The sequence below is a fragment of the Rhinichthys klamathensis genome, unplaced genomic scaffold (assembly GCF_029890125.1).
Source record: "Rhinichthys klamathensis goyatoka isolate OS25496 unplaced genomic scaffold, OSU_Roscu_1.1 h1tg000325l_1, whole genome shotgun sequence".
NCBI classification, from domain to species: Eukaryota; Metazoa; Chordata; class Actinopteri; order Cypriniformes; family Leuciscidae; genus Rhinichthys; species Rhinichthys klamathensis.
The window spans coordinates 3,800,225-3,825,753 of record NW_026606840.1 but is presented as its reverse complement, the minus strand read 5'-3'; the positions used below and the strand labels follow the sequence as shown (position 1 = coordinate 3,825,753).

The window sequence follows — 25,529 nt, the reverse complement described above, 5'->3', positions numbered from 1 at the left end:
TATACCTCACAAATTTATTTAGCATCCACCACAGCAAGTAAATAACTCAATGAGTCAATACTTTGAGTCAAAGGCAACAAAGACAATCCATCACACTCAACATTCATTGACTGTATTGATATTAACAGAAATAACTTGCTCTTTTTTGGATGTTCCGGTGATTCATGTGTGTCAGTGTACTGAAACAAGCAAGAGTATTATTATTGTATTATTCATAAAGTGTGTGATCTGTCTCCTTAAAATAATATCTAAGGATATGTGACATCAAACGGCTTTTCTCAACTAATGGGTTGTGACCCAAATGTGGCCCACGACAGGGAGAAAAAAATAGTAAATGCAAATAATAAACTCTTTTTATCTTAAAAAATATATATATTTTGTTGTTCAAATCTACGGTGCTGTGGCACTTACTGCACTGTGTTGGGTCACCACTTGATGTCTAAAGTAAAACAAAATGAGAACCACTGATATTGAAAATGGTAGCTAAAGCCAATTGGCCCTTAGCAGTGACAATTAATTTTTTTAAATGGGTGAATGGAATTGCATACAAAAATATTAAGTGAGTTCAATATAAAAATGTAATTTTTATTTTTTTAATGTTTGTAATTATATTGTGTGGAATTAAAGAAACCTAATAAAAAAAAAAGCAAACCAATCTATCTTCACTCTTTCCCTCTTTCTAGGCCTGTGATTACCCTTTTATGCATTATCGCAAAGCCTTCTGATATATTCAGATATAACCATGATGAATAAATAAAAGGGTCTAGAAGTTCTTTCACCAGGATGCTTTTACCTCGAAGGGAATATTATCCTTGGCTTTTGATAGGAGCTCGACTGTGGGGAGAGATTTTCAAAGCCTGCAGTGCTGGAGACATTGCCAAGCTCTCAAAGAACCCCTGCTGCGCATGTCAAACTAAAAAATCTCTCTGAACTTGCAGAATTAAATTCATCACCCAATCTCCTCAGCCTCTCCTTGTGGTGGGAAGTTTTTTTTTTTTTTTTTTTTTTTTTGCACCCATGTTGATAATACAATGAGGTGCAAAGTGAAAAAAAGCATGCTGTAGATGGAGGATGCCTACAGCGTCTTTATTATCTAACACAATCTAATTGGAATTCGTTTGGCTCTTTATTTTGGGGAGACAGAGGGAGAAGGGGAGAATCAAAGAAGATTAACAAAATATTGTGACAAACAGGACTTAAAAGTGTGTAGCCTGATCATAGAGTGAAAAAAAAAGTTTAATAAAAAATTAAAATAAAAAAAATTAATACATTTCTCTAGCCTGACAAAGCCGGTTTCCCTTTCATCCCCACTGTCTTCCTCTATTACTGCTTTCCCCTTGTGGGGTTTATAATACTCATTAATTACAAACTAGTTCCTATGCCACAGCACTGTACAGATTCCATTCAAATGTGATGTATTTAAAAGACAAAAGATTATTTATCTATCTCACAAAATTACAAAATAGCTATGTGCGTCTAGCACCATAAATCTGCTGATCGCGCAGCCCAAGATTTAGCGACTCAATTCACAGGGTGTTTTTGCAGAGGTAATGTTTTCCTGTTACACTGACCCCTTACCTCTCTGTTATTACATTTTGTAAGTGCAGAGGGAAATATTTGTTTAAAAAAACATTCACAGACCACAGCTGCTTTGTTATGCAAACAACAATTTCATCTTCCTGGTATACATTTGATGGGGTGTCTCATGGCTGCTATCGAATGGGAATATCTTCACCTATTGCTTCCTGCAGTGACACATTACCATATGAAAGCCAACGCTATTGATTGGACCCTTCTCTGCTGGGTGGATCTTATCAGACTGTGCACCCTCTCCAACCAATCAAATACTGTAATGTGTAATTTCACTGGCTCAGAGGACGAATCAAAGCCTGTGGAGAGGAGGGGTAGTATTGTGTTATGAAATAACCCCAAACACTTTCTCCCTGCCTGTCTTTCACATGCATTCCGTTTATTTTCCTACTATTTGAAAAAAAGCCCTTTTCACTTTTATATCAATATTTAATTATCAGTGATTTTGCACAGTAAGCAATGAGATTTTCATCAGTAAGCTCACCAGACTGGCTTCTCAAAGATTGTGGTTCAGACTTTGCTACGTAACACAGGCTTTTTGACATCGTTTTACTGCAAGCCTGGTTTGTTTTAAAGCAATGGATTAACTCAAAGTACAGACTCTACAACAACAGACAGTCTAGTTGTTCATAAATGAGTTGTGTAGTGTAACCTTCATTTTGCACTATACTGTATGTTTTCATTCTTCCTGAAAAAAAAAAGTATTTATATTAAATAAATACAAGGTTCATAGCAGGTTATATTGTATTGTATTATACTTAGTATTATTTTTTATTTGTTTTGCTGGAACATAAAAGTTGTTACTAAAAAATAAAATGTGTATATATATAAATCACATTTTATTTTTGAAAGACTTGACAAAATATCTATTATCTATTGTTATATAGTGTGTGTGTGTGTGTGTGTGTGTGTGTGTTTCCATATGTTATGGTATTCCCTACGTTATGACCTAATGGGGACATTTTTTTGGTCCCCATGAGAAAAACAGCTCATAAATACTAAGTGAAGAGTTCTGAAAATCTAAAAATTCAGAAAGTTTTCTGTAATGGGTAGGTAGGGGGTACAGTTAGTGTAGGTGTAAAGAATATACAGTTTGTACAATATAAAAATCATTACGTCTACTGAAAGTCCGCATAAAACATGGAAACCAGTGTGTGTTCTTGAATATATGGTTTATGAGGACACAAATATTGACATGGGTATTAAAATATAAACATGGTTAAAGAGGACGCTTCATGTCTCCTCTTAAATCAAATGCCTTTAAAACATACTAAACTGTGTTTTTTTTATAATTCAAAAAATGTCAAATTGAAATTTAGTACTCATTAAATAAAATGTCTTACCATCAATATACAGAAACTCTTAAATGTTCTTATCTTCTATTTCTTAAACTTAAGTTATCATCATTCAGAAATATGTATGTATATCATATAATATCATTCTAATTAAATGTCTACTGTATCAGCACCTTGTTACTTATTTGCACTTTTCATGATTTTCAAAATGTTTAAAATTTTCTTGCAATTGACCAAAATCAAATGTGCAAAAATGTACAAACAATATCAAACACACCATTACCTATTTCTCATCACAGCCTTGTAAAGCATGGCAATTTACAGAATATAAGTGCTAATGTACAGCAAAAATACAGCAAGAACGTATGAAGCATAAATACTAACTTATTTTTGTCCATAACAATTTTTCTGATCAAAATTAAGAAATGTAAATGCCACCTTAATGAAAAAGGAAACACTACCAGTACTAAAAGTCTGAAGGATAGCCATGAAAATCAGAAAAAAAGCTATGTTTAGATGCCTCAGTTTTCTCCCTGCACCAAACACATAGGCAGTTTTTCATGGCTTGATAAGGTCTAATTAAATATACCCCACTCATAATGCTGGTCAGATTCCAGGAAATTTCACAGTGGGAATACATGGACAAATGAACTCAATCAGCACAAGAACTTTCCATCGCACAACCCTCTCGATGGCAGCGCAAGATTTTTTTGCGGAGCGGCAGCATGGCACCTTTCGCTAGGCCTCTTGTGTATGTGCAGCCAAAACCAAGTCCGCTGCCCATTAGCTCCTTTGACGCACCTGCATTCTGTAGCACGAAAGCCCCCGAACAACACTCCACACTGTCAGAGCGAATTACCTGCTCCTCAAATTAAGCTGAAATCTTGACAGCCTTGTCTAATTAAGTTGGTTCAGACTCTGATCGATTGTAATAATGATGACCCAGCCATGTCATCCATAGCCAGTAAGTGAGATATCTTGTCTGTGTAGTGTACTGACATTTACATCTACTGAGACCAGCAGTAATTATGAAATAGTGGACTTGGCTATGGAGCAACTTGTAATACTTTTTGGAAATTGAATTGAGGACTTCGTTCTGCAGGTCCCGGCGTAGCGTTTGTCTCTGGTGACTGCAATAATACAGAACAATAAGATTTAACAAGGTGTCCATTATGCTGTTCATTACCAGGCTTAATCTAATAGACCCACTCAACTGTTTTTTTCAGGCCGATTTCTTGACGCCCGTAGAAATGTGGGAAAAGAGGGAAAACAAAAAACTTTTCATTTAAATCGAAAGTCAATAATACTTGTTCCATGCTCTTAAGACAATAAAAAAGACAAACAATCCTTTAGAAAGCCCATTTAAAGCCCCCTTGTGCTTCTTCCCGTCTTCATTACCAAGGGTTGGGGAGGTGGGGTGTCTAGGTGAGGGGTTTGGGGGGGGTGAAATTGTCTAAAGACTTTTAATTGGATTCTAGAAGCAGTTTCTTAATTGACTTCTCTATCGTGCTAATATAAGTGTACATCTTTATGTGTGTTCACCACATCCTAAATTGAACCCAGGAGGTCATGGTTGGATCTCCCGACGAGACTCATTGGGAACTATTGCCCGCTAAAAAATTCAATTTAGATCTGGAGATTGACTGGCTAATTCCAGTGTACCTATAATGGGTTTCTACTGTTCTCTTAATTAAGTTTTCGCATTAATGTACTAGATACACCCTTTAAAGCAGCACATTTCCCTTGTGGACAACATTTGAGGTGGGAAGACAAAATTAAAAAAAAAAAATGCTCTCACTAATTGACAAAGTGAAGCATTCCCTTGAAGCTGTACCTGACAACACAAACAAAAAGCTCATCTGATGGCTGTCGAGAGGCTGGGGAGAAAAGCTATCCCAAGTTACTGCAAGTGGAGCAGACTGTTTACATATCTGGTGGATTCTATTTATCTCATCTCTCTCAATTCATTAATTTGTTTTTCTAATTCTTTGTGTATTACTGACATTTTTAGAAACTCCAGCTGTAATCAATTGTATTCCATATCATGGCCAAAACCACCAGTTGTACAGCTATCAGTAAAAGTTTGTAATGGAATAGTTTCTTGATAATGAGTGTACTTACGAGATGTGAAGTTGTGTCAGTATGTGAAGCTACAGAGAAGCCATATCATGTCAACTGCACAGATACATACACAGCAAGCTCAGCCCAGTTTGAATAATTGGCTCTGGGAATGAACCAAAGTCAGGTGGAATCTCCTTTTCCTAAAAAAAAAGGCAGTCACTCGGAGAACTGGCATGTAGCTTATTAAAGCCGCCTGTCCGAAAAACACACTTCCGCAGCAGTGAGAAGCATTAAACTTCACTGCACATCAATCTTATAAAGCTTGGAGAATTTTGAGGGTTTTGGTCAAGTCAGGTTAATAACTTGAACTGGTAGAAAAAGACAGAATGAGGGAGCTTCCATTAATTCTCATCCTTTTGTGTATGTAACTAATGGTGTAACCCAAAGGTCACAGCAGGGGAATTGGCTTCTCTGTAGCACAAGCCCATTTAACCTCTTTTTACCAGCTCAGGCAATGCTTTCACAGGAGCATTGATTTTCTATTGTGTATCTGCTTCTGGATGCATGGCCTTGATTCTTCTTTTGAAATGATGTGCATTCTGTCTATTTAGCATCTTATGAATGCAATAGATTTGAAAAAAAAAAAAAAACAGTTACGTCTCCAAATGCCAAAAAAAGGCCTTCAATCGACTTCAAGATTTACTCCCAATGTCATTGATGAACACTAAAATGGTAGATAAAATAAATACACAAGCACAAAAAAACACAGGCATTTCGAAAGAAAATGGGGGAGCAACAAGGTTTTCAGATGCTTTTTGTCTCTCATATACTTATCTTTGGAGTACACTCACTATGATTTTTTTCTTTTCTTTTTTGGGAAAATCCTTTCAAAGAAATGGACCAATAGGTATTTTCTTTAGAGCTTCTTTTTGCTCGTCTTATGAGCCACAGACCATGAAAAAAAAATGAAAAAAAAATGAAAATATAGCTTACTCAAGAGTATTATAATGGGCCTAATGAATCTGATGTTAAGTGTCTCTTTAAAGAGGTGGAGTGTCTCTTTAAATATAGAAGAAAAAAACATCCAGTATGATGAGTTTCTCAGCCTAGTTTCAGCAAATGTCAGCTCCTGCCTCTTCATCGATTGACTGAGAGGGGGAAAAATGCTTTTTTATGCCATATCAATCGGGCAAGCCTTTGAATGGGATTTTTATATCGTGTCAGAGGAATTAGAGGGGATATTTCACAAGCTCCTTTTAACACTAAATTAGGGCTAAATCACTGTGACCGACGACCTTGTTCAAATAGGAGCTTTAGCCATGTATAAGCTGAGACCAGAACCCCATGGTCACCCCTGAATGCTTTAGAATAAGGGTTAATACAGTGCACATTCTATGAGGCTCAGGCCAGTGATTTACAGTTCTATTGGCAAAGACCAGAGATTTAGAGAGGTAAAATAATCTTATTACCAGACTGTCAAATTGTCTTCCATTTGTTTTATAAGGTTTTGCCATTTTGGAAAATGTCACATCAGCACATAAAACTGCCTGCGCCTTTGATTACCATGCTCAACTCCTTCACTTTGAGTGTGCGCTTCATTTTGCGGATATTATAAGTGTAGAAGGGCCAGAAGTATCAGCAGACTGGGAATCATAAAAGGTGATGGAAAGGAGGTGTTGACCTATGTAGTTGTAGATATAATTTACAAAAAAAATCATGCACAACCCCCTCCCAAAAAAACATGCAAGTTACCTATTGATGCTATTAAAAGCTTGCTCAATACTAATAAAATAATAATAACTTTGCTTACAGCAAATGCATAAAGTCAATCAGTCAGATATTTTGGGTAAACGAAAAAAAAATGTGTAAAAAAAAATGTATGAAACAGGTCAGATTTTTTTTGCAAAAGGAAAAAAAATGTTGGTCCAACATAAAATGCAGAGGGAAAATATATATCTTTTAAGTTTGTGCAAGTCTATCATGATTTTCTGGGCAAAGTTTTAACATTTAATGTTATGCGCCTGACTGTGGCTGATATGATGGGCTGTCAGATAATACATATCATGCAGCATTTTAAAAACTTAAGGCCTGTCGGTGCGGATGACAAATTGCAGAGAAGGGCAGGGGTAGACGTGCTGCCACATCTCGGATCTGAGACTGAGTTTGGATCAGTCCACAGCCCCGTCATGCAAGTCTATGTCAGCATCCTCTTAATTCCATATCTCAGCACCAACATTCTCCCAATACCCATCAGTCAGCAGTAGTTAGCCATTAACATTCTCCTCTGCCTCTTCTCAATCTTTCAACACTATAGAAAGGCAGACGGTCTGTATTGATGATACAGAGTTTTTTTGCAAAACAGGTCTACAAAGTTTCTAATGTCTAAAGCACTAAAAGCAATCAAATTACAGAGATTAAGAAAAGAGAATTGTTTCTGAACAATTGTAGTACGCTAATTTTATACATTTCCCTTCTGAATTAATTGGGAAAAGTGCCAATAAATAGAAAAAATGTATATTTTAGTCTAAAAAGCCTAAAAAGGATAGGTCTAAACATGTCGCAAAATCAGTAGAAAATTTAGCAAATTTACCAATAATGCTTAAAGTTTATTTCTTCTCTAGAACTCCATGTGGTGACCCATATGTGTAATACTCATCGTAGCAAGACACCAAAACCAAATTACAAGGAACAAATTTATAACTGCCACAAAACTATATTTAAAAAAAATCACAATGTAGTATCAGAGCTGGTAAGAAATATATATGGCCAGTATTTTTTTTCAAATCACCTACCATTGGCAAGTGTGGTGAAAAGTTAATTTTGGACCCTGTCTGCAATACAAGAGCATACATTTATCTAACAATGGCTACAAGCATGCTAACGGGCTCAAAACCTGTCTTAAAACCTGTGCAAATTTGTTGTTGAGCGAAAAGCCAGGGTAAAAAAAGACAAATCAAAACGCTATTAAATCATGCATTCCATGTTGCACTGACATTACATCAGCTTCTTATTCAGTGTAAATTGTGTGCAAAAAAAAATTCCAGTATGTTCGGCAAACACATCAGTGGTGAGGGAAATTAGCTAAAGTCCTAATATCCCTAAAATCCTAATAAAAGCTCTTAAAAGGATGAAATACCTCAGTCATTGGTCTGCTTCAGCAATGTATTTTGTATAGATAGATAGATAGATAGATAGATAGATAGATAGATAGATAGATAGATAGATAGATAGATAGATAGATAGATAGATAGATAGATAGATAGATAGATAGATAGATAGATAGATAGATAGATAGAATTTTTGGTTGAACTATCGCTTTAAGGGAAACCATATCAAAACAGATGACTGTAAAAAAAAAAATATTGAGCACATTTAGGCAAAATACATTTTTAAATGAATCTTCTTTTGTAAAGTTACACTGGCGCATTAGTTGGTGAAACTGGCACATAATATTGTAATTATGATATCACAGAAAGATTAGGGATATGAGTAATTACAGCGTGTATGAGGTAAATATAGTTAATCAAAGTGAGCCAAGATTGTGGTTTTCACACCCTTGCAGGCACCCATTTCGGCTGCAAATGAGGTAATCTTCAAATGATCTGAGTGATTGATAGAGTTTGATTTAAACTTCACAAGCTTAAATTCACACACTGATGTTGCCACCCTCACAAGCCACTTCCATAAGTGTGTTTAACCAGTAGACCAGAAAGGTGAGAGCCAAAGAGATTTCTTCATTCAGTCCTACGATGCACTTTTTATTAAATCAAACAGCAGGAACCCAGTGTTCATCACATAGTATATTCATTTTATCTAGCTGACTTAAACTTTGAATTAGAGCTAAAACTTCTCTTCATACATAATGGCACTAAAAATAAACGACTATGGCCTGGTTTCACAGACAGGACTTAGAATAAGCAGGATTAGGCCTTAGTTTAATTAGGATATTTAAGTAGCTTTTATAAACGTGCCTTAGAAAAATAACATTACTGGTGTGCATCTTGCAACAAAGCAACAGCACTGACATATTTTAAAATAATATGTCAGTGCAAGTTGCTTTCAGTTAAAACAGCTCAAACATGCATTTTAGTCTGGGACTAGGCTTAAGCCTTGTCTGTGAAACCGTAAAAAAAAAAAAAAAAAAAAAAAACTGGGGCCATGTAGCACGGAACGCGCAAACGCCACACGCTGAGCCACCCAGCTGCGCTCAGATCTGTAATTGGGTTAGAGGGATACAGCGTTCGCTGCTGCCTGTCTGACAGTGGCTTGAAAGGGAATAGAAGAGTTGTAGACACTCGGGGATCTGTGTAGCTTAAATGAACTGTGGTCCAACTAGGAGATGGCACTGAAAGAAAAAACTCTGTTGAGCCATATTTGCTCTGGTTTTACTCACAAAGACAACAATCCCTGCTCCAGAAGCTAGTACAGTTACCTGCTAATGAGCAGTGCCAGCGCTGTTACGTACAGTAGGCCAGCGTACCAGCACAAGTCCACATACCAATGACTGGTAGGTGGATGATCGCTCAACCACAGCACCCTGATGGGACCAAAGAGGCCAAGCGGTATCTAATGCAATCTCACAACTGGGTTTGCCAAAAAGTGCTATCATTAAAGCTGCAGCATAGCAGTGAGTGCAGACATGACAAGGTTTGGCCTGAGAGACATTGTGGCTTGCAGTCAGGAGGAGCGCTCACCCACTGAGCATCCGCTCACATTACACAGCCAGAAGTAAATATTCTCTGGACGATAGCATCGGTCGCGGCTGTCCGTAAAGACTGCAGGTGTACTCACTCTACTCAGGCCTTATCTCCGCTGAGCAGAAGGGCAGTTAGAAGGATTGGAGAGTGTTGTAGGCATTAGGCATCATGCTGCGGCTCACGCCCGCACAAAAGCCTTCTCTCTCCATTAGCCTGTGCAAGAAATGGCCGAAACTACTTTGAGTGGATCGACCAGCATAGCGTCTTTGAACACTTTGATATTCAAAGGCCTCTTTCTCATGGAAAACAGAATAAAGGTAAAGTAAGATATAGGTCTGTGAGGACAAAGAAGAAGACGGAAAAGCAGATGTACCAGCTGAAATTAGGTTAACTGATCGATAACACATAAAATAACTGTCAATTTAATAATTCTTTAAAACTTTTAAGGACTTAAAAAGTAAAAAAACAGTCGCTTAATACATCCATCATTTCTCCAAAGGCCTGTAAAAGATGATAAGCAACTGAACAAGGTATTATACTTAATTTAAATCAAAGTAAATCCGTTTTAATTAAAAACATTTATAGTAAGCTACTCAACCTTCACGTCCACTCACAACTAGCAATAATCAAGTGGCAATTAATCTGACAGTGAAGGTTATTTTCCTCTTGCGTTGTCTTCTTTGGACTCTCTCAAATGGAGCAACTCTAATTGTTGCCTAAAGTTGTTAAAAGGGAATTAAGAGTAATTGGTTTTTCTTTGTCAATTTTTAGATTAGAAAGACCAGCACTGGTGTAAATTTCATACTCCTTCAGTAACAGTAATGTGGATGGTGCTTCAGAGAATAAAGCAAAGTTAAATGAAATTAATATTTTAGTGTTTCATTTATAGACAATCAAGAATATGTCCATAAGCCTTATATTAGACAGATACTGAAATTAAAAATCTCACTTTAACAAGATTTCAATTCCCCCGAATTACATATACAGTGTTTTATTACAATTGCATGTAAGAGTGCTAAAAAATGTATAATTGGGTAATGACTTCAGACTACTTACATCGAAACAAGGTCTTTCTGATATATCTGAGATGTGATGTTACTTTTAATTAATGTACAATTAAATAAATGCCATCAGGTTTTGGAATGTAACAGGAACATTTTTAAATAAGGTTTGCAACAACATGTAGAGCAAATGTAATTAACAACCTATTAAATACTATTATTTTTATTTGGATCGGACATACCTTCACTGCTTCCTCATGGCAAACTTTTTCCTTGATTTTGTGCAAGCATTTCCTTTCAGAAAATTGTTTGTGTAATACATAAAAAAATAAAAATAAAAATAATAATATTAACCACAAAATATGTTCAAACTGCACACATTTTGTAATCCAGGGATTCACCCGCAAGCCCATATGTGGTGTCTGTTTGAGCAGCACAGGCCTTTATGGTTCCTAACTGTTACAAAGAGGTTAGTGTCAATTGATAGCATCTATTACGTGCTCTTTTCAAGTGTGCAAACCAACTGCACTGCATTGGCTCATTTTAATCCATCCACCCTGGATTAGTTTCTTTGACCATGATTTTCACACACACACACACACACACACAAACACAAATATGCTCACATACACACCACCCCGCTCTTCTCGAAAAGCCTTATTTTATGCTTATGTGGTATAATAGCCGGCATTCAGAGCTGGGCCAGTCAGAAAGAGTTATTCTGGGTAAAGTGCAGGCCTCCAGTGTGGAGCAACTGTGGGAAAGCAGCATGAAAGCGAAAAGTAGGATCCAAGAAAAACGAGAGGGGGGAAGGGTGAGATGAGAGGGAGAACGAGTGTGTTCATGAGTCTGCATGCACAAGAAAGCAAGAAAAAGACAGGGAGTGTGTGTGAGGGCATGACAAAGGGAGAATAGTGAATGCACAGGGCTTTGCTAGAGGGTGGAAGCGTACAATGAGTTGATGTGAGGGGTCATCAGTCAATCGATGGGCGTGCAGGTAGACAGAGTGAGGCCAGACTAGGGTGGTCCCAATACATCTAAAATAGAGAGACAACTCCACACTGCGTGTAGAGGGTGCAGGAAAGTGTGTGGGGGGCAGATATGTGCGTGTGCACATCAGATGGAGATTGACAGTACTATCCAGAAGGGCCTTTTGGCAGCTTTCATATCTCTTCTCATGGTTCAGAAACTGTAGCAACACAGTTTAGCCACTGGCTACCCGACTAGCAATGAAATTAAATTTTAAATGTTATTACACTGATGCAATTCTCTCAAAGTGGGAGATAATCCGGGTCAATGCAAAACAATAAATTATATTTTTAAAAATAGAAAAAATAAACAATTAAATACAGCTACCGCAACAGATCAAGTATTTTTTTTCTTTCTGTAATATAGTGTAATATATTGTGGTTTATTAGTGAATTACTTATTTATTTATTGACTAATTTTTTTTTTTTTTTTTACTGTTTTGTTGTTTTTATCTTATTGTGGTGGTGTACCATGGCTGTACTTTCAGCAAATGGGATGAGTTACTACTTACATGTACAAATGGTCATCATTCAGGACGAGGATGCAGAGGCCTGTGAACAGAAACAGAGAGGTATAAAACAGATATTCAAAGACAATCTCTATAAAACCTGTATATCAGTGTTCAAGTACAGCTCTGCAGCTTCAGTTTCATCAAACACAGAAACACAAAAACACACATACACGGTATGTCAATAGAGGACGAGTCAGAAGAAGCCGCTCTCACACCAAAGAGTGAGAGATATGTTTAATGTCTGCATTTGATTTCTCGGAAAGCGTGCTCTGAAGGTTGATGCCTAAGCTTTAACACCAGACCTCTTCTCTTGCATCTGAAGGGCATTGAACACAATTCATATTCTATCAATTAAGAATATAAGAATCTATTTCACACAAATGTGTAATTTATATGCAAAATGTGAGCTAAAGTGCTGCTTATCATTAGTAGTCTAATTGCACATATCGGGCTTGCTTGAGGATCAAATGGCTGTGAATGGGGCACTTATTTCTGTCAGAAGTGGCTCTTCAGCCCCATCTACTGGGCCTGGACTCCCTCTCACCCAGCCGAAAAGTGGAGAGAACCTCCTCACCTCTGGGCTAAGAGGGAGACCTGCCAGGTGACCTCTCTGGAGGTAAGGACAATATGAACACAGGAGAGGGGATGCTGGAAATGCTGCTATAGAATGAGTGGTTAGATCATGAAAGGAAGGGGAATTAAGGTTCACACAATTTGACTTCAAGGTGGAAAGTCAAAAGTGCTGCAGATAATCAAGCTAAATTGCTTGTGCGTGTGAAGAAATGTTGCTTGACCTTATAGAATAGGGTGAAATCGTGAATTTGGGATGTTTGCATAATGTATTCTCACAAAGGTATCAATTAATTTTGAGGATGAAGCAGATTGTCAGAAATTGTGCAGATAGCATATTCCAAAGCCCAATGTGGGATTTAACACATTGCAATTTCATTTTAATTATTATAGCTTGCATTTAAACCTGGAGCTAAATAGTAATTATGAGATTTCATAAAATGTAAAACAAAGATATTCTATTTTGAGGTCACTAAGTACATTTGTGACATGAAGTGTGTTTACTTGTACAACAAAATGTAAATTTGTCTTAATTTGTCTTAATATATAAATTGATTTATGTAACTACTGTAACTTATATTTACTGTTGAAAACCAATAAACAAGAAAATGCAATCACCATTAATATAAAATTTATTCAAATAATTTAAGACAATTGTAATATATATATATATACAAAAGTTCGGTATGGTTCTCAAATCTGATTGGCTGAGAGCCTTTTCATGCAATATTCTACCAATATCACCATGGTTTCAACGTTTGTATACTCCGCTTGCAGCAGTTCTCACAGCCAGTGTCATGGCGGACGAGCAAACACCATAATTTTACAAATACTATTGTTGTTGTGTCACTGAATGTAGTTTTAAAAGTTTTAGGCGATGATGTAGTTATTTAGTCCTCAAATATGCGACTTATATATGAGGAGCTCTTTTCCAAAACGCGATAAATCCATTTCAATAGTTTTCAGGAAAATGCATTTTTTTTACTAGACCCACACATTTTGTGAATATTCAATTTAGCCTGCTAAAATGTTTTTTCCCCTCAGTCTGAACATGTTGAACAATGATTATTAAATCAAACAACAATATTGTTGATGATAAATTCAAAGTAATTTTTTTTTCAAAACGCTATAAATCCACAAAAGAAAAATCCAAAAATGGATGATTTTGGCCACTTAATTAAGTTTTGTTTTGTAGAAAGCCTTTCTTTAAAGTGAATTTCGTTTTGTATAAATTGTATCTTAATTTTAATAATTTTTTCATCAACCAATTGCCTGGATTTAATAAAGAAGCAAATAGACAATATAATCATGACATGGAGGCGCCAGCGTGGTCACTTGCATTGCACGTGAACTGGTGCGCATCTCTTCATAAATTAACCGAAATTCAGCGTATGCCTCACAGGCATGAGAAATATATCTATATAGAAAGCTTGAAATGTCTTTAAACGAAACAATTAAAAACGAAAATAAATAGCATACTCTCTGATTATGTAATCCATTACATGCATTTCTCTCTAGGCGCGTTCACTACAGAGATGCTGATCGTCAATTTCATCTTTGCAGACACTGACACACAGAAAACAGTTGATTAATAAAAATAAAATTAAAATTTCGATTTTCGAACGATATTCGACTTTTGCTCCATGATTGTCGAATGCCATTTTTGGCAGAAATTATAAACAGAAACCTTTGGCAGCAGCATCTACCCCAGGTGTAGGTCTCACTGGCTCATCAAGGCCATCACAAGTGTTATCACCGTTTAAAGCACTCATTTTGAGGAATGAATGAACATAAACAAACCTCTGTTCAGCGCGCCGATGTTGGATTGCGTAGAACGCTCACTGAATTCTGATTTGTCGAGAGAGGATTTATCGCGTTTAGGCTAAAAATAGGTTTGGCGCTTATCGCGGTTTGGAAAAGAACTGCATCTTGCAGTACATTTTAAACAAGGAAATATAGCAATTTGGCATGAAACATTGATGGAGCAGTGAATAGGTTCAGAACACAACAAAATGACATGACAAACTAATTTTTTTTTAAATGGCGTTTATCGCGTTTTGGAAAAGAGCTCCTCATATAAACATAGTGCATATTTGACAATTTGTTTAGACGTTTTCGAAGATGTGAGCTCCAGGCTGTCAGCGGCAGTTCAGTGCTCAAGTACCCACACCCGAATCACAGCCGTCCTGATATAGAGAGATACCGCGTGGCTAATCGTGTGATATTGCCCATTTATATACAGAGAGAGAGAGAGAGAGAGAGAGAGAGAGAGAGAGAGAGAGAGAGAGAGAGAGAGAGAGAGAGAGAGAGAGAGAGAGAGAGAGAGAGAGAGAGAGAGAGAGAGAGAGAGAGAGAGACTGGAAGAGATAATAGTATTTTAACTTTTTAAGTAAAAAAATATATATAACAAGAAAGAGATGTGAGAGATCAAAACATAAACAGACATTTGCATAACTGCTTAAGGGTTCCACATGACTTTACCCATTGTAAGCTTATCAAGCATAATAGGTGTAACACTGTATCTTAAATAACTCACTGACCATATTAACCCATTTGTACAAAGGTCAGCTTTCCATTTCCATTTAATAATACAATGATCTTTGGAACACTATTTTTTTTCAATTTAACTTTTGACAAAATGTTATGATGTGAATTCAATTTATAATGTGAAATTGTGTATTAAATTATAAAAATGATAAACAATAAAAGTTTCACTAAAATAACTAGTGTACACAATCACTGCAAAAACAGGAGACATGTCCGCATTTCCAACACTGTGAAGCATTAAATATGAACTGATGATAACTGAAATAAGTGTTCCAGAGCAAATTCAAGACTTAACAGCAAGTTCCTGCCTGCAGAACATCTAAAAGAAAAAGAAAGTGTATCTTGCGTACAGTGTCACCATGATCGTGGCAAAAAGTTCTCTAATAGCAAATGTTCTTCTTACTGGATCTTAAACTGTGCTTTTGTGACAGAAAACAGTAGGACAAAAATGTATTAGGTCTCATTGGGGACGCAGCAGGGAGGCAAGAAGCCAGCCAGCCGTAAGAACATCAGGTGAAGGTTAAGCAATGTCTCAGACACAGCAGAGCAGGTGAGCGAAAGAGAGAAAGAAAGCACTGATGAGGAGAAAGGTGACAGGAAGGGGGGAAGGGGGAGTTCTTTGGCGAGGTGAAGGACTATCTCCAGAGATCTCCAGCACAGGGAGCAGGTTGACAGCTCGAGCTGGACTGCTAAGGGACCGGAGAGGCGCTAGGAACTCCACTCTGAATTCTGCTGAGACCAAAGCTGCCCTAACTCAAACAGACCCCTTTCCGAAGCTTCTTCATGCCTTGCTTGGCACATAACCCGCACTGGAGGCTTCCTTAGTTTTGAGGACCCACCAGGGGGAAGAGTGAATCACCCCTCCCGCCAGAGCTCTCACTCAAACTTTGGGTTAACAATGAGGACTCGCCCCTTCCACCTCATCCGTGGATCAGGCTGTAGGGAGCTGGCTCAGGCACGGCTCAGAGCTGTAGGTGAATGACCGGAGGCCCAGAGGAGGCAGAGCTCAGTTCTGACCCAGTGGGTAGATAACAAACAGAAGAACCACTGCAGGGAAAAGTAGTCTAGCTCCTCTTAACTTTCAAGACAGAAACTTATGTTGGGGACAGTGGTATACCAATTATAGAGCAGTACAAAGGGCCGGGCTACTCCTTGAGACAATAATATCTTTGGTTCTCCAAGAGAATCTATACTCAATAATGGTTAACAACAGACTGAAAAATTTTACTTAAATTTTTGGTGAGAGCAGTTATAATAAACCGAACCAAGCTGTGCACAAGGGACTGGCAGAATCAAAGATATATCAATAAAGGGATACGAGGACACATTTACAAGCAAACTTATTTAATTTATTTGAATGCATTCACGGCATGTCATAATTACCATAACGATTCTGAACTGTAGAAAGCCTTCCCGTGCTTATAGAACGTGCAAACTCATAATTTTGAGAGCTACAACTTGTACCACGTGGTCGCTGTACCACCTGACCAATGCCAATTTAAGGTGTGTTCAACATGAAACGGCTCTGTGCAGAGTGATCGTGTATGATATAGAAATACCCCAAGAGCGATTCAAAAGCATACAGAGCTTTGTTTATATATATATATATATATATATATATATATATATATGTATAAATATATAGTATATATAAACTCATCAAATTATGAATTGTTTCTAGAATGTTTCAAGAGGGCTCTGAACTCTCTCATGCTGACAGGAAGCCTTCAGTTTAGTTTCAGAACAACAAACTCAGCTGAGGAGCTTGTGGGTGTGTGATTCAGCTGCAGAATTATTGCACACCTGCCCGTGATTGACACCCCCCCCCCCCCCCCCCCCGCATCGGCCCAGATTGGCAGAGTAATTAATGTCAGATTGCAGACTCTTTTGTGCCACTTTTCTCATCCAGAATCAAATACCCCCAACAAAGTGTAACCTTTGCTTTGCCTCTAGGAAAGTGAGGTTTATGAATTTGGATGCCCTTTTCTCTAATTACACCCAGTAACACAGTGACAAAGAACTGCAGAAAGAAACAAGGACTGAGAGGCCAATGCAAATCACTAAATAAAATCATTTAGTCTTTTCGGGGAAATCTACAGGAGGATCATGTACTCACTAGGCTGATAACATCAGTAAAATGATCAGTGTAGGGTAATAAAATGGGTTGTCACAACGCTGTGCTGTAATGATGGCTAGACCCTAGCCGTGTTCTGTCTGACAATGCACCAGATGAGAGGGATGATGTGTGGACACACGTTCTTTCTTGTTCTTGATTACCCTTGAGATAACCGGCCGCGCTGTGTAAGGATGTGATGAGCCCATCCTGTGGGAGTCATGTTTGTTCTAGGCTCTATCTGCTCAGTGTAATCAGTGTTTAAAGAACTTCTGCTGTCTATGTCCACAGAGAAGCAGGATACTATGGATCTGACTGGAATTGCGATGCTTCAAACTTGACTCAATTTATTGCTCATTGTTTGATTGAATTTACATTATACTTTATTTGTCTTAACTGGCAAACTAGCCAGTAATTGCTACCTGCTTATAAACCACTGAACTGCAAACTGTTCTATAAAATCAACCAGTATTAAGCTGGCAGTCAGATAAGCTAAAAGTGTAATTTTTTCTTCTTTTCCACCCCTTAGCATTCTGTAAGACGTTTTTATCAGCTTCTGAGTGTGCACATTGTAAGAAAGAAAAATAAATGAATGAATGAACGAATTAACCAATCTGACGGTTAATTAACTAGGTTTGCATTTCCTGAAATACCAGGGCTTGCAAGGTAGCAAGAGCATAGCGTTCAAGTTTTAGCTGATCTTAAAAATGGTGAAACTTTAATGAATAAAAAAAAAACATCTGTGCAATCCTGAGGCTCTGGATTATCTCAACTAAAAAACAAAGATTGAGTCTGTACTTTAAGAAGTTGATTTAGGGTTAGGAGTTTAGTACAAACCCTAAACCAGAATGTGTGAGGAATATCAATACAGTCCCACCTTGCAAGCACTGTAATTAATTCATAGATCAATTCAACATGAACGAGTAGCTACATCTTACTTCAATAAAACATTCATGTAACAGGGAAACACCTGAACAGGCTGAAATAAACTTTGTTTGATTCATAAAAGTTGCAGATGTATTACTGAGTAAATCTTTTAGTTGTGCCTTCAATTGAAGAAAAATCTCTTTAGACCAGATGCCAGTCTGGATGCCATCCATAAAGCACCGGGCACACAGGTCCACATACTGTGTGCGTCAACAGATTACGAATGTTTTCTAAATCATTCTCTAAACAGCCAGCATGCTAACTCAACAAAAACTTCAGACTCATAGGCCCACAGTAAAGCAAACCACACAGACCTTTTCTTCTGAAAGCTTAAATCTGTGTGTAACAAACACAAATGATAATCCTCCAGCAATTACGACTCCACACCGCACAGTCTTTTGCGCTGATTTATAGAAAATACTTAATTCATTATTAATATACAGAGGAGTGTGCACTAATAACCTGGGCACCAGATGACGGAACTGAAAAGTGGTGTCTCTGCTAAACTGGACGATTAATATTTCATTGTGGAGGACCAGGCGTAGAGAACAGATTGTGATTTATGACACAGGCATGGATAACACAAACAGACTAATACAAACACACAGCCAAACAAACTATATCGGCTCAAATGTGGATCTCTGTGCCATCGAGAAAGCTAACAGCTCAAGGGTGGTTCTGTTTACTCTCACACCTGAATGTGTTTTACATGAAGATCAGAGTCATCATATGCTATATCTAGCTGGTGAAGGAGCATTATCTATTCTTCAGTGCTGTCTAGCACAATATCTGGCCCTGGTTCCTCCACATCAAACTGCTCTAATGGAAGTCATGATGCTTGCAGTATGATAAGGGAGATAAATACACCTCAGCGAGACTGCAAATGGTGCTTCCGCAAGACCCACACACATGCAGACGCACATTTTATCTTGCATCTCCTACCTTTCGTTCAGCCTCACTCCCTCTCTCTTCCACACACACTTTCACACACAGGAAATGAGGAGGAGGGTAAAGAATGGCCCTGGCTACCTGCGAGACAAAGGGGGTTTCTCCTGCAATTTAGCTTGTAATCAGAAAGCATCAGCTGGGTCAGGAGGCTGCATTTCTTCACCTAATGCAGAAAGCCATTCTCTCCCTTCCCTCCTGGACATAAAAGAGTCATTTACTAAACATTTATCTTTTTTAAAAAGCCATTATGCCGTGTTACCGTGCTTGATTGTTTCTTTATTGAATTTGGGCAGCCTCGAGCCTGCGTTGCGCTTCAGGTCTGGCAAAATGATCTTTTCTCTCTTTCTCGCTCTCTTTATCCAGCTCACGAGTCCATTATAAGTGATGAAATAAAAAAAAGCTGGTGGTTGGTGTGTATGACTATATGTATTGTGTGATGGAATGGGCCATACAATGGGCTTGATCATTGTGAGAGCGCTGGAAATTACGAACATCATTGCAACGCTTGCCCATTTCTGTCTTATGATGGATTGGGAATAGAGTAAATACTGCTGTTAGCCACAGACATCAGTGTCAAGGCCAACCGTATAATGGAGAACTATAGCCAATAGAAGGTTACATTGGTGTTCTATTGCAGGGTAAAGATGAAGAGGGAGTTACTTCGATGTTAAATGTACATATTTTGGACAGTGAAGATAACCTGTTCATCTTTATCGCATGGGAACAGCCACTCCTGTACGGGGGAGGAAGGTCTCTAACACCATCTATCAGCTACTTATAATGCTGTCGTAACATCTTTGCGGCGGCAGTTCCTCATCAATTCACACCTTGAGGTATGTAACTCCCACACTGAACACGGGTCTTTTGACATCACCATCAAAGTGTTGAAAGATAAAAAATTTCGGAGATTGTCCCCATCACCCAAGTCAAATTTATATCTAATTTAAGTTTAAGATATCTAAGTGTTTGGGGAACAAAAATAGAGACTTTCATAACACTGGAAAGTCTTTTCACAGTTTAGTAAAGTCCAACTGGGATTCAAACATTAAATCAAATGTGACAGTGACTTTGAAATGGATTTTATTTTTAGCCGAGTGTAAAGTGCAGCATTTGGGTCACAGCCAGAACACAAAACTGATGGGAGCAGATCTAGAGGAAAGACAGAAACTGGATAACACACAACACACACAGAAGGGGTATATTGCACTGAATGAAGTGACAGAAAGTGATTTCACAGCACTTAAACATGAATTTAAAATGTGGATGTGTATCCTAAAAGAAAAATGAAGGACGTCAGTTTGGTAATAGAATGCAGTTGTCATTCTCATTTACTGTATAATCAAACTGTGTGTGAACTTAACTGTAAAACAGGACAGACAATTGTATTTGAATGATGAGTAAAAATAGCTTAAGTCTGTTTGCCAAGCATTTATAAGACATGCACTACCTTTCAAAAGATTATAAATATATATATATATATATTTGTGAAATTATGTCTTTACTGACACTTTAAATAAATGTTATGCATGCTTGTCCAATACAATACATTTCTTTAATATATATATATATATATATATATATATATATACACTCACCGGCCACTTTATTAGGTACACCTGTCCAACTGCTCGTTAACACTTAATTTCTAAGCAGCCAATCACATGGCGGGAACTCAGTGCATTTAGGCATGTAGACATGGTCAAGACAATCTCCTGCAGTTCAAACCAAGCATCAGTATGGGGAAGAAAGTTGATTTGAGTGACTTTGAACGTGGCATGATTGTTGGTGCCAGAAGGGCTGGTCTGAGTATTTCAGAAACTGCTAATCTACTGGGATTTTCACGCACAACCATCTCTAGGGTTTACAGAGAATGGTCCGAAAAAGAAAAAACATCCAGTGAGCGGCAGTTCTGTGGGCGGAAATGCCTTGTTGATGCCAGAGGTCAGAGGAGAATGGCCAGACTGGTTCGAGCTGATAGAAGGGCAACAGTGACTGAAATAACCACTCGTTACAACCGAGGTATGCAGCAAAGCATTTGTGAAGCCACAACACGCACAACCTTGAGGCGGATGGGCTACAACAGCAGAAGACTCCACCGGGTACCACTCATCTCCACTACAAATAGGAAAAAGAGGCTACAATTTGCAAGAGCTCACCAAAATTGAACAGTTGAAGACTGGAAAAATGTTGCCTGGTCTGATGAGTCTCGATTTCTGTTGAGACATTCAGATGTTAGAGTCAGAATTTGGCGTAAACAGAATGAGAACATGGAACCATCATGCCTTGTTACCACTGTGCAGGCTGATGGTGGTGGTGTAATGGTGTGGGGGATGTTTTCCTGGCACACTTTAGGCCCCTTAGTGCCAATTGGGCATCGTTTAAATGCCACGGCCTACCTGAGCATTGTTTCTGACCATGTCCATCCCTTTATGGCCACCATGTACCCATCCTCTGATGGCTACTTCCACCATGTCACAAAGCTCTAATCATTTCAAATTGGTTTCTTGAACACGACAATGAGTTCACTGTACTAAAATGGCCTCCACAGTCACCAGATCTCAACCCAATAGAGCATCTTTGGGATGTGGTGGAACGGGAGATTCGCATCATGGATGTGCAGCCGACAAATCTGCGGCAACTGTGTGATGCCATCATGTCAATATGGACCAAACTCCCTGAGGAATGCTTCCAGCACCTTGTTGAATCTATGCCACGAAGAATTGAGGCAGTTCTGAAGGCAAAAGGGGGTCCAACCCGTTACTAGCATGGGGTACCTAATAAAGTGGCCGGTGAGTGTATATATATATATATTACCGATCCCAAACTTTAGAATGTTAGTGCATAAAACCATGAATAGCTGATAACTGTTGCGCCAACTATTAGAAATGTAATGGGCTACCATTAACATGACTGCTAGTACAGAGATCTCCAAACTTTAAATCTTAATATGTAAAACTGCACAAACTGACCACCTAGAGTGATTCCATGCATTATGCATGTTTCCATCTCTCTCAATCATTCCAGTCATTTTTGAGTGTCCTGCATTTGATGATCACTGAACGGCACTTTCACTGGTCTACAATTACTCTGTGATTGGGGCAAGAAGAAAACACACACACAACACACACACACACACACACACACACACACAGAGAGAAAAGAGAGGCAATCACCAAAAACGCTATGGTCACATTAAGGGCTATTGAAATGCTGATTCAATCCCTTGTCTTTGGTGTTATACAGAACGGTCCATTTACATAAGGAATGTCTCTGTATAACCATGCTCAAACAATGACAGTTATGTTATATGAATATACAGTAACTGGATAACAGCTATATCTGCTGATGCCAGTCTCTCTGTCAGTACAGAAACTCATTAGCAGCCTGCAATGAGGCTAAAGGCATGCCTGTAGCTAGAGAGTGACCTCTGACTACACACACAGTGAGCACATCAGGTGGCAGAGAGTGTGTGTCAGGTAAGAGCTAAAAAGACTAAGGAGAGAGAGAGTTTCTGTTCAGGGTATTTATACTTCATCATCAATATGCATCTGTACGGATTGCAATCCAATCTGTATATTTGCATATAGCGAATAGTACATTGTATTTGTTTCGCAAATACATATTTACGTGTCTTAGTGTAAATAGGCCATTCCTGTATATAATACTAAACTTTATCTGTATAAGTGTGTCTATTTGACAGACTGCAAACACACACACATCGTTCTCAGCACCCGAGATAAGTCCAGCATGTCCGGCCTCGGTGCACTACTGTCATGCCAGCTAACACAGAAGGCTGAGGGGTAATGAAGCGTCTGAGAATGAATGCCTTAAGTAGAATTCATTGGAAGTCTCAGCTCAGGTGTCAGGCAGATACCGGACACTTGCTTTATGGTCTTCCCCACGGGGGACCCGGGACACTCCAAGCCAACCCTGTCAAAGCCCGAGCTGCATCTGTGAACACCATTATCGGTGCCTTCCCCCTTCCCAGGGGCACCAGCAAAAGCATTTCAAGGACAGGACAATGGACGAAAAAGAATACAGTATGCATCCTTTCCATTAAGTGACTGGATTTTTTTTTTAAAGGTATTTTCATTAGAACAAAAAATTGCCTAGAAGAAAAAAAGCTGGAAAACCTACGTCTATGCTATGTCTAATTATCATTAAAGCATAAAATTTAATGTTCTGAGAGTTCCTGGAAATTTAAGAGCCTATTTTACTAATGAATTTAACAAAATTGATTAATGAAGCAGAAAAGCTAAATGCAATCAACTACTTATTTGAGCAAATTAAAATTCAACATAATAGAACTAAAAAACAAAGCAGAAAAACATTATATATGTAGGCTATATCTAGTTCATCCAGCTTATCAGAATAGCTTAGTAAATAGCACATGGACGACACTCTTCTTCTTCCAGTAATGCCAAATCATCCACAAAATGGCTTAAGCTAGTAATTTTTAACCAAGAGTCTGTTAAAACTAAAATTTCAAATAAAAAATAAAATTGGCAAATTATTTAAATAATTTAAATCAATTAAATACGCACACACACACACACACTATAAATAATTTGCCAATTTAATTTTTTGTAATTAACAGCTCAACACATGCTTCTTAAAGAAATGAAAAAAAAGTCTACGTTTTGGGTAACTAAATATCATTCTAAAATAACAGATTCTCAGATTCTTGATTCTTGCAACATTTTGAGAGAAAGCAACTAGCAACTAGGCACCCATATCAAGTGTTTATTGAGTCCCTACAATGGTCATTAATAATACCATTATATTGTATAAATGATATCCAGCAATCTATTATTGAGTTAATTGCAAGGGATGCATTGTTGGTTTGGTCTCAATAATGATGTACTTGAGCCTTACTGATGAGGCCGAGGATAAATAAAACAAAAAGGTTGGAAAACACTGGTTTAAACAATAAAAGCCAATAAAAGAACTATAATAGACATTTTTCTAATAGACACTGAACCCCATCAACCTCCACACAGTGCAGAGGCTGCAACCGTGGTGTGATAAAATAACTTGGCCTGATTACAAAGTTAATGATCTGTGCAGAATGAATATCCTCCCAGGCAGCATGAGTCTGAGGTCAAAAAGCTCCAGTAATGACAAACATTAGCATGGGCGAAAATTCAAGAAATGTTTTAAGTCCATTTATATTCACTGAGCAATGTGTATGTGCAAAGGACACACACAAGATGAACATCTTCAAATTCAGAGTGATTTTGTAAGGGTCAGGGTCAAAGTCAATAATACAAAATTGCTTTGTATTGTTATACACTTTTATACTGCATAACACTTGCATCAATACCCCATATTCAAGAATATAATGCACTCCATAAGAATATAATTGCAGTGATAAAACAATATTGACTCGCTGCCGGATTTAACACATGCACGACAAAAGAACTTGTGTTTGGCAAGCGTAACTAGTATATTCAATGCACACTATTTGATTTTCCTGACACTGTATGAATGCTCTCAGTTCAATAAGGGTCTTAGTTCTGACCAGGCCCTGTGGCATCTGCACTGTGCCCCTCTGGCCACTAGAGGGGGTAACTGACTCTAAAGTGCATTCTCTACACTCGGCTGTACAAGATTCAAATGCAATTGACATACACAGACACAACATACTATGTCATTTTACACAAAAAATGTGAAAACACAAACCAAAAAAGCATTCTTTGGATGAATGGCCCATATTTGTATGATTCCACCGCCCCACATCATTCAATAAATGTGTAAAAAGATGTAACTGAGCCACAAACTTGTCAAACTGGCTACTTAACACCTTGTGCAGTCTGTTTACGCTGAAAGAGAGAGATAGACAGTGACAGAGAAATGCAGATCAAAGGCTGATTAGAGCATCATGAGAATGCTGCTTGACAGAGCTGGCTCTGCGATTAATTGAGTCAAAGCGAGACGCTTCACAGATATTTCCTGAACGATTAACCCGCTGTAAAGCGGGAGTAATGAATCTCTGGTTTAAGAGCTGGCTGCCCAGGCAGATGGGCTCCTGAGAAGAGTCTTTATGATAATTTGGGCAAGAGTTCAGTGAGAACACACGCTTCTCTTCTTGCTGCCTTATTCATTGTTTTATTACAGTACGGGTGAGAAAACAGTTTGGAACAAAGCGGCGCTCAACAATAACGACTGCTCAATGGCTGTCGGCCGTCTGACAGATATTTGGGCCAGTTGACAGAATAATCACTTGGCCACTGCTGCATT

The 25,529-nt window shown here is 38.1% G+C and overlaps 1 protein-coding gene across 13 annotated transcripts in view; it reads right to left on the bottom strand.

Annotated features, from left to right (window-relative positions):
* Positions 1-25,529, bottom strand: part of tenm3 (teneurin transmembrane protein 3) — a 685,400-nt gene that overhangs the window by 460,433 nt on the left and 199,438 nt on the right. For all 13 annotated transcript variants that reach the window (XM_056271755.1, XM_056271754.1, XM_056271758.1 and 10 more), the window contains one exon: positions 12,185-12,224. The gene's annotated coding sequence lies outside the window, so the exon portion shown is untranslated. The remainder of the gene's footprint in view (positions 1-12,184; positions 12,225-25,529) is intronic.